The following is an 8,556-nucleotide window of genomic DNA, read 5'->3' as shown; positions in this document are numbered from 1 at the left end:
TAAATTAGAACAACTTATATTTCATGCTTTTATAACTATGTCCTTCCCCAGCTCAGCTTGCTAGAAATGGCAAAGATCCTCAATGGGAAGAGGGAGTGGACCCCAAAATCTAATCAGCCAGTGCCCCCTTTGGCTGGCTGTGGGTTGAAGATGGTCGTGGACCACATGGGATACCATGTGCCCTAGCAGATTAGGACTCTGCAGATTAGACTGGCACTGCCCAGGCTGCCTCTGCTGTGAACCCCTCACCCCTCCCGCCCCATTCCCAGGTCAGAACAATAACCAGACTCCTAGCAGTTCTCAGGTCCCAGAGTCACCCAAAGATCTACTAGACCCTAAGCTTCTCATCTCAGGGTTTCTGTTATTATCACCATTTCATTGGCAAGAGAACAGAGACTCTGCTAAGTTAGGTAACTTCCCCAAAGTCAGAAAGCCTCTAGTGACATCCAGGATTTGACACCAGCTTAGTCTGGCAAAGCTGCCCAGGCTCTTCCCATTATGGGGACTATGTTCCCACGGGGCCGGGAACCTGGGCCAACAGTGGATTGCAGCCCAGGAGCATGGATTAGCATTAACGCTGTGTCTTGGACGCCAGGAAAGAGCCCTCCATTCAAAACACGGTTCTCCCATGCTCACTGTCCCTGGCAAGTAGCTCTGTAGAAAGATTTCCACTTAGAAGGATTTGTACTAAGTGTTGAATAAGGCTTAGCCTCCCAAACAAGTGAGGGAATTTTAAAGAGTCACTTGTTAACCTGAATGAGTCCATGGTTGCTAGCAAGTACAGGAGGAATTCATGAGGGCGTGTAGGGCTAGGGTGTTGAGGGGCTTTCCTTTCACCTAAGACCTTTGAAATGGAAGGGGACACTAGAACATCTGGTCTCATTTTTCCTTGCTCCAAGGTGAATTTCCATAAAACAAATTATGAGCATGTTTTCATAGACATCTCCACACGTCTGTTTACAATTTTTTTTTTTTTATCATTTACCTTGTTCTAAACAGGAATTGAAGATGAGATTATTTTGAGAATTCAGGTCTATATATTTACTTGTCGTGTGCTGAGTGACTAGTTACCAGATTCTGTGTTCAAACTTGAAATGTAAAAATCAGAATAAAATTCTTTTTTTTTTTAAAGAGAGAGTGAGAGAGGAGAGAGAGAGAGAATTTTTAATATTTATTTTTTTGTTCTCGGCGGACACAACATCTTTGTTGGTATGTGGTGCTGAGGATCGAACCCGGGCCACACGCATGCCAGGCGAGCGGCGCTACTGCTTGAGCCACATCCCCAGCTCAGAATAAAATTCTTGGCTCCAAGAAAATTCCGTCTCCTGTGGCTATCTAATTGTCTAGGGTGCTAAAGTGGCTCAGAGGCGGAAGTAATAAAATGTCTGGAAGGAAAGCAGGTGTAAGAGTTTACTTAGGCTGAGGAGCAGGGACAAGAACCTTCAAGGTGGAGGGCTGGGGGAGGGCACTTGAAAGCCCACAGCAAGTGGCTTTCTTTGGAGCTAAGAGTGGCATGAAGAAGGTGAAAGAAGCAGGCAGGGTCAGGGCGAACCCACCAGAGAGGTTTTAGGGGGAAATGAAAGTGGGATCATAGAGAGGGATTCACAGAGGGGAGCAGCCTGTGGAACCCAGAAGCTGTTAGACAGGCAGGGCGTAGGGCATGGGGCAGTGGCAGGGCCTAGGGAAGGGCAGCTGCAGAGAGGCAGTGTGTTAGCCAGGTTTGCATTGCTGTGACCAAAATACCTGGCAAGAATGACTCAGAGGTGGAAAAGTTTACTTTGGCTCATGGTTGTCCAGGTTTAGTCCTTGGGAGGATGACTCCATTGCTCTGGGCCCAAGGTGAGCGGCACATCATGGCAGAAGGGCGTGGTGGAGGACCATGCTGTGTTCATGGCTGACCAGGAGCAGAGAGTGGGGAGAGGGGCCAGAGGTGCAGGGAAGACCTCCAGGACACACCCCCAGTGACCCACCTCCTCCAGCCACACCCCACCTGCCTGCAGTTACCACCCAGTTAGTCCATTCGATTTAGGAGGGTTAGGACCATCAGGTTACAGCTCTTGTAATCTAATCATCTCACTCTAAACATTTCTGAATTAACACTGCAGCTTTGGGGGGGGGGGTCATCTCATATCCCAACCATAACAGGCAGGAAGACAGGAGCCCCTGGGATCTGCTCTCACCTCTCACAATGCCCTTTGGGGATCACCTTCAGGCTGAGGTCTTAGATTCAACAGCCAAGCCAGAGAGGTATCAAAGGGATATCTAAACAAACAGCTGCCAGAATCTGGAGCTGATGAATACTAGTGCCTTAACTACATGCGGACATGTTGCAGTGTATTTATTTATTTGTTTGCTGCAGGACTAGGGAAGGAATCCAGAGCCTCGGACGTGCCAGACAAGCACTTTACCACTGAGATACACCCAGCCCTACTGTTTATTTTATTTTATTTAAATATCAATGCATCTGAAATGAAGTTGGAATTGAAGTGTTGGGTTTTTTTTTTAATTTTAAATTTCTTTTTTTTTTCCCCACTCCCTAGATAACTCCACCGGCCGTTTCTGTCAGCGCTGATAATGACACAGTGTCAGAGCAGTTGCTTGGTGCCACGCCTCTGCTGAGTGCTGTGCTCACCCATTTTGGGCATTAGCTCTCTGCACTGCCCGCTTATCTTCCTTTCAGCTCTGCCAAGGACGCTGTCTCAGCAACCAGTGCTGGACAGAGTTTCTAGGCTTCCTGGAAGTCTCCATAGGACCTTGAGGTCAAGGTGGCCTGATTCCTGTTGGTCCAAACACAAGGCAGCATAGTGGGTTTTTTTTTTTTTTCTTGTTTTTTTTTTTTTTAAACTGTTTTTATCTTTTGATGTGTAAAGAGTAGGAATCTCCTCCTACCCTACTCCCTCCAACACACACTTCAATACGCACACATTAAGCAACACCTGGGAACAATTCACTGGTTGTTTGACCATAGAAGGTGACTTACCTTACACAAAAGGGCCTTCCTTCCATATAAAAACCTCCTGTCAGCTGGAAGACACCTTAGACTCAACTTTGCGGTGGAAGAAACTGAGGCCCAGACGGGCTAAGTAATTTAGACCTGGTCATACAGCTAGTTGGGGGCAAAACTGAAACCATAAATCAGCTCTAAATGGAAGCCAGTGCTTTCCCATTATGCCTCCCCTTAACTTTCCATCCAACCATTTGCAAGAGAAGTATGTGGAGGGGCACAGAGAGGGAAGTCAAGCCAGTCATTCGGCCATCAATCATGCTGGTCCCTCGATGGATGGGTGATATCAGGAAAATTCCTCTGAAACTTCTCTTGGGGGAAGTGTCTATTGGACCACATTTGTTTGATCAGATATTTGATTTTTGTAGCCATTCCTAAGAAATGGCCAGAGGAAAGCAAAATTTCCGTCCAGAAAGAGAAATGGTAGGCAGAAAACCTTGCCAATTTGAGCTGTTAAGCCTCCAAAAACTGTGTCACAAAATAAATGTTAAGAGCATTTACAGTCCGGGAGTCTAGGAATCTGCATATACTTTATAGATATTAACATAATCTTTCCAGAAAACTGGAACCCGATTAGGAGGAGTACAGTTCTGTATAATGTATACCTGCTGCATCTCCCTTTCCTCTCACTGACTTTAACCTAAAAGCCACGTAGAAAGCCCTTCTTTACTAAGACTGCTTTGCTCTGACTCTAAACCAACTGACACAAAAGAGTATGAAGACTTAGATGGGAAAAAAACAAACTAAAAAACCCATCATATTTTCCTGTAAAGAGAGGACCCAAAACCTGGACATGAATGTTGCTAGTCAGGGTCTTTGCATTTTGTGCTGTATCTTGCCGCTTTCTAAAAAAGAAATCACTAGAACACATGTTCCATGATTAGAGAAAAATTCTTGCCTTTTGAAAATTACGTTAATATGGCTTTCTATATGCCAACTTTCTAGCAACTCCAGAATTAATAGTAGTTTCTTAATTCAGCTGAATTGTAGTATACCATAATTAAGTAGATTCTTTTGTTGTTATTGGTTTCTTGGTACTAAGAAAATGTACATCATTTAAAGAAGAATGTCTCAACTGCTATTGGGACTCATTTATTCTACTAGGAATCCATCCTAAGGAAATATTTCAAAAGGGGAAAAAAATGCTAAAATGCAGAGATGTTTGCAAACAACTTTATTTAAAATGGCAAAAAAAGTAAAAATGAGTAACTATTAGACAATGATTAAATAAAATATGCTAGCAATTCAGTTAAAATAATATGCAAACATTAAAAATGATATGTAGGAAATCACATAAAAAGCAATCACATTATGCCTCATCATTATAGACTTTAGAGTTTCTAAATCATTTTTATATTATCTCACTTTTTTTCACAGCAGCCCTGTGAAATAAAAGCAATTATCTCTATTTGGTTTTGTCTGGGGTCACTCGTGAAATAATCAACACATTAACCATAATGACTTAAAATATGGGCAAATAGATCAAGATGCTGTAACAAGCTGCAAATCGTTGCCCCATTAAAATAAAGTGTTTATCTCTGTGCCCATGTTTTTCATAAGACTGCTTTTAACTGATTATTTCTGAGATTATTTATCCCAATCACTGATGCTGTGTCCTTCAGCTTTCTTAGTAAATATCTTAAAAATCCTTGAGATTACCTATCATGTAGTTCACTTTGCTTTCTGCAGATAACACACGAATCCTGCTTAGGACCTGCATTTCCATAAAGAAAGGGAGATTCTGGCTTTTCCAAAAAAGTGGCTTTTATACATGTGGCCAAGCTAGCAAGTTCCCACTTTCAACACTGCCTTGGTCACTACACAGCCCATCCACACTGTCTTGCCGGTCACCTCGTGGACGCACTACAGAGATTTCCTCTCTGAAAATCAAAGCCATAAATCCATGGTCAAAAGTTTCCAGAGATAATTTCAAGACAATGCCCTCATCTGTTAGGCAAACGAGATAAAGCTTTTACTTTAGGCTCTTGTATTAATACCAAGAATCTATTACCCCCAATATTTCTCTCTATTTCTCTTTGTTCCCTTTGAACCTTGATGTCTTCTCAAGGATGAATGAGAATGTGGTAATGAAGCTTTGGGGATGTGGTCATGAAGCTCCCCAGTGCTTTATGGTCTAGAGCCTGTGGCAAGGTTGCATTTCTCCTCGCCAACCCTGATGTTCTCGCTCATGGCTACCATTCCTTCCCTGATGCAGCAGGAACAGTTTCTGTCTAAAAGTGATCTTTCAAGGATTACTGCCTGGCTGCAACTTCACTGTAAACACAGATATAAACAGAAGAACTGACATCTGAAAACCATATTTAGTTATAAGTGGGATAACAGGGGATATACTGTGTGTGTGTGTGTGTGTGTGTGTGTGTGTGTCTTTTAAGATTCTCAGGTCTTATATGATTAAGATGAGAATACTTTCAAGGATCCCAATTTGAAAAACATTGCTCTAAACCCACAGCCTTTTGGTTATAGCCTTCTTTCTCTCCTCCCTTTCAGAATCAAGTTTTTCAAAGACTCATCTGCATACATCATCTCCACTTTTTTTTTTTTTTTGGTACTGAGGATTGAATCCAGGGGTGCTTAATGACTGAGCCACATCCCCAGCCCGTTTTAATATTTTATTTAGAGACAAGGTCTTGCTGAGTTGCTAAGTGTCCCGCTAAGTTGTTGAGGCTGGCTTTGAACTCACGATCCTCCTACTTCAGCCTCCGGAGCCACTGGGATTACAGGCATGTGCTACCACGCCCATCTCATCTCCACTTCTGTCTCTAAAGCACTCGGGTTTCTCCTGCTGAACTGTCGATGCCACTCCACGGGAATTGGCTTTCACAGGCGCTCTTAGTACTTACAGCTTCCTTGTGCAGTTGTCCCTGTTCTTCTCTTGTTCTCCTGACCCAGTCTGTAGTTACGCATTCCTTACATGTTTCACCTACACTACTCTGGGTTTTCTGTCAAGTTCTCAGTCAAGGACAGATGGAAATTGGTGCTAAATCCCTCAATGCCTCCACCTTGGAGTGGAGTGGACTGCATCACAGGTGCCTATCACTGCCATTCCCAAAATTCCCAAAGAGATTCAATGTGGATAATACACCCTTTGGTTTCTTGCTATCTCTCTTTCACTTCCTCATTTCCCCGTCACTATTTCTTGGGATCACCTCCCAAATAAATTACTTGCTTTCTAGTTGTTGCTTCAAGGTGTGCTCTCTGGGGGGACCCCCTAAGGAAATACTAAATTCCTTTGGGGTAGCTACTCCTTCAGGATGCTGGTGATGTGGGGCTGGTCCTTCCATGGGTTATGTCCAATCAGAAGGCAGGAAACCTGGTGTTCTCTATACAGGAATCAGCCTCAAAGAGGATGGCGCACCACCGAGAAGGTGGGGGGGGGGGTGTCAGGAACTAGAGGAAGTGGGGTGCATCAAATAGACATGATGGGCATGACACTGTTAGCGCCAGGCGTGCTACCCTACCGTGCTTCTCAGGTAGTAATTCTGCATGGCCTTTGCACTAGTGTGCTCCTGGGATTTTATTAGGTCTCCAAGCAGTTTCTGATTTTCTGTAATAGATACTTAGCTTTTGCAATGAGAAGAACATTACAGAAAATGTACATAAAAAGATTAAAATCATATATTAAACGAATTGAAACTTTTATAAAAATTACATATTATAAGTTTGTGACTCAGAATAGCCTAAAGGTCTAATTTCATCTTTATTTGGAGTCAATCATTATTAACCCATGACACCATAATAAAAATAGCAGTGTCTCTATATAATGGCTTACCACACATGGAAAAAAGCAAACAAATTTAGTATTGTAATCACTCTGCTGAACAGGGTCGATTATAAAAGCCATATTATGACTTATGAAAGTTCTGTTTAGGGGAAGCAATAATAAAATATAATTTCAAGTCTAGCTCAGTATTAAATATATTTTGTTTAATTCATGGGCAAACTTATGAAATGTCTGGCCATAGAAAGAAGAAGACTGTAATAAACCATATAATAGAGATTTCTTAGAATACATATTGACAGCCCCTTGCTCCTCAAAAGAGTCATTGCTTTACTTTTTTAAAAATGTGGCTTTCTAGGCATAGTGGCTCAGGCCTGTAATCCCAGTGGCTCAGGAGGCTGAGGTAGGAGGATCTCAAGTTCAAAGTTAGCCTCAGCAACTTAGCAAGGCCTTGAGCAATTTAGAGAGTATCCCTGTCTCAAAATAAAACATAAAAAGGGCTGGGGATGTGGCTTAATAATTAAGTGCCCCTGAGTTCAATCCCCCACCCCACTCCCCATATCTAAATAAATAAATAGATAGATAGATATTTAGATAAATAATAAATAAAAACGTAGCTTAACTAATATCAGAATTCCCAGCGAGAATTCTCTAGATACTGTGGCTCATTCTTCTGTTCGCCTGGGGATATACTGTTCAATATACACAGCTGTTTCTTCTCTCCTGTTGTGTAATGATCTCTTCCTAGGTATGGGACAGGACATTGTAGACAAGAAAGAAGCAGAGCACTGTCAACATTTGGTATGGATCAAATAACTACATTTGATTTCTTTTACTGTGGTAAAATATACGACATAAGATTGACTAAGACTGACCAATTGAACTATTTTTTAGGTGCACGGTTGATTATCATCATGTGCATTCACCACCTCGTATCTCCAGAACCCTCTCATCTTCCCAAACTGAAACTCTATATTGTTAAACAATAACTCCCCATCACCCCCTCTCTCCAGCCCCTGGCAACCACCCACTCGACTTTCTGTCTCTCTGCACTTGATTACTCTTAGTACCTCTCATAAATGGAACCATACAGTTTGTCCTTTTATGTCTGGCCTATTTCTCCTAGCACAATGTCTTCAAGATCCATCCATGTTGTAGCATGTGTCAAAATTCCATTCCTTTTCAGGGTTGAATAGTATTCCATAGTGCTCACAGGTGTGCATGCACACCCATCCACTATCTTTTTTTTTTTTTTTTCAATCCAGTCATCTAACCACTAACTCTCAGGGGGCTTTCACTTTAGGATATTGTGCATGATTCTGCTATGAACCTTGGTGTACAAAGTATCAGAGTCCCTTAAACTTGAATTCTAGTAGAAATCTCATTTATGACACATTTAGCATTACCATGTGCTTTTAAGCCTGATTGGGAAGCTTTCCTTTTGAGATATTAGAGCTGAAAAGCCTTTAAAAAGGGAAACTGCTACAAATGAACTATCTGTTATGGTTTTTGAAGTACAGATAGAAAGTAGGTGTAAACAGGAGAGAGATTTAAGAGGACGGCAATAAAGGGGCAGCTGAATGACTGCATATAAATATCAAGTGCCACAACCACTGTCACACATCCTACATTCCTCCTTTTATAGGTATTGGTCTTAGTTTCCTGGAACTGAATATAAAGAGATGTAAACTCAGGAGGCTGGGTCAGCTAAAGTGCTCTTAGAACAATATTTAACTTTAGTGAAAATTATTTTATGTAACACTGACTTCAAACTCTTTCAACTTCTTCTGTGGGTTTAAATAAACGGTTACTT

The sequence above is a fragment of the Ictidomys tridecemlineatus genome, chromosome 14 (assembly GCF_052094955.1).
Source record: "Ictidomys tridecemlineatus isolate mIctTri1 chromosome 14, mIctTri1.hap1, whole genome shotgun sequence".
NCBI classification, from domain to species: domain Eukaryota; kingdom Metazoa; phylum Chordata; class Mammalia; order Rodentia; family Sciuridae; genus Ictidomys; species Ictidomys tridecemlineatus.
Note: the sequence above shows the minus strand (reverse complement) of the source record.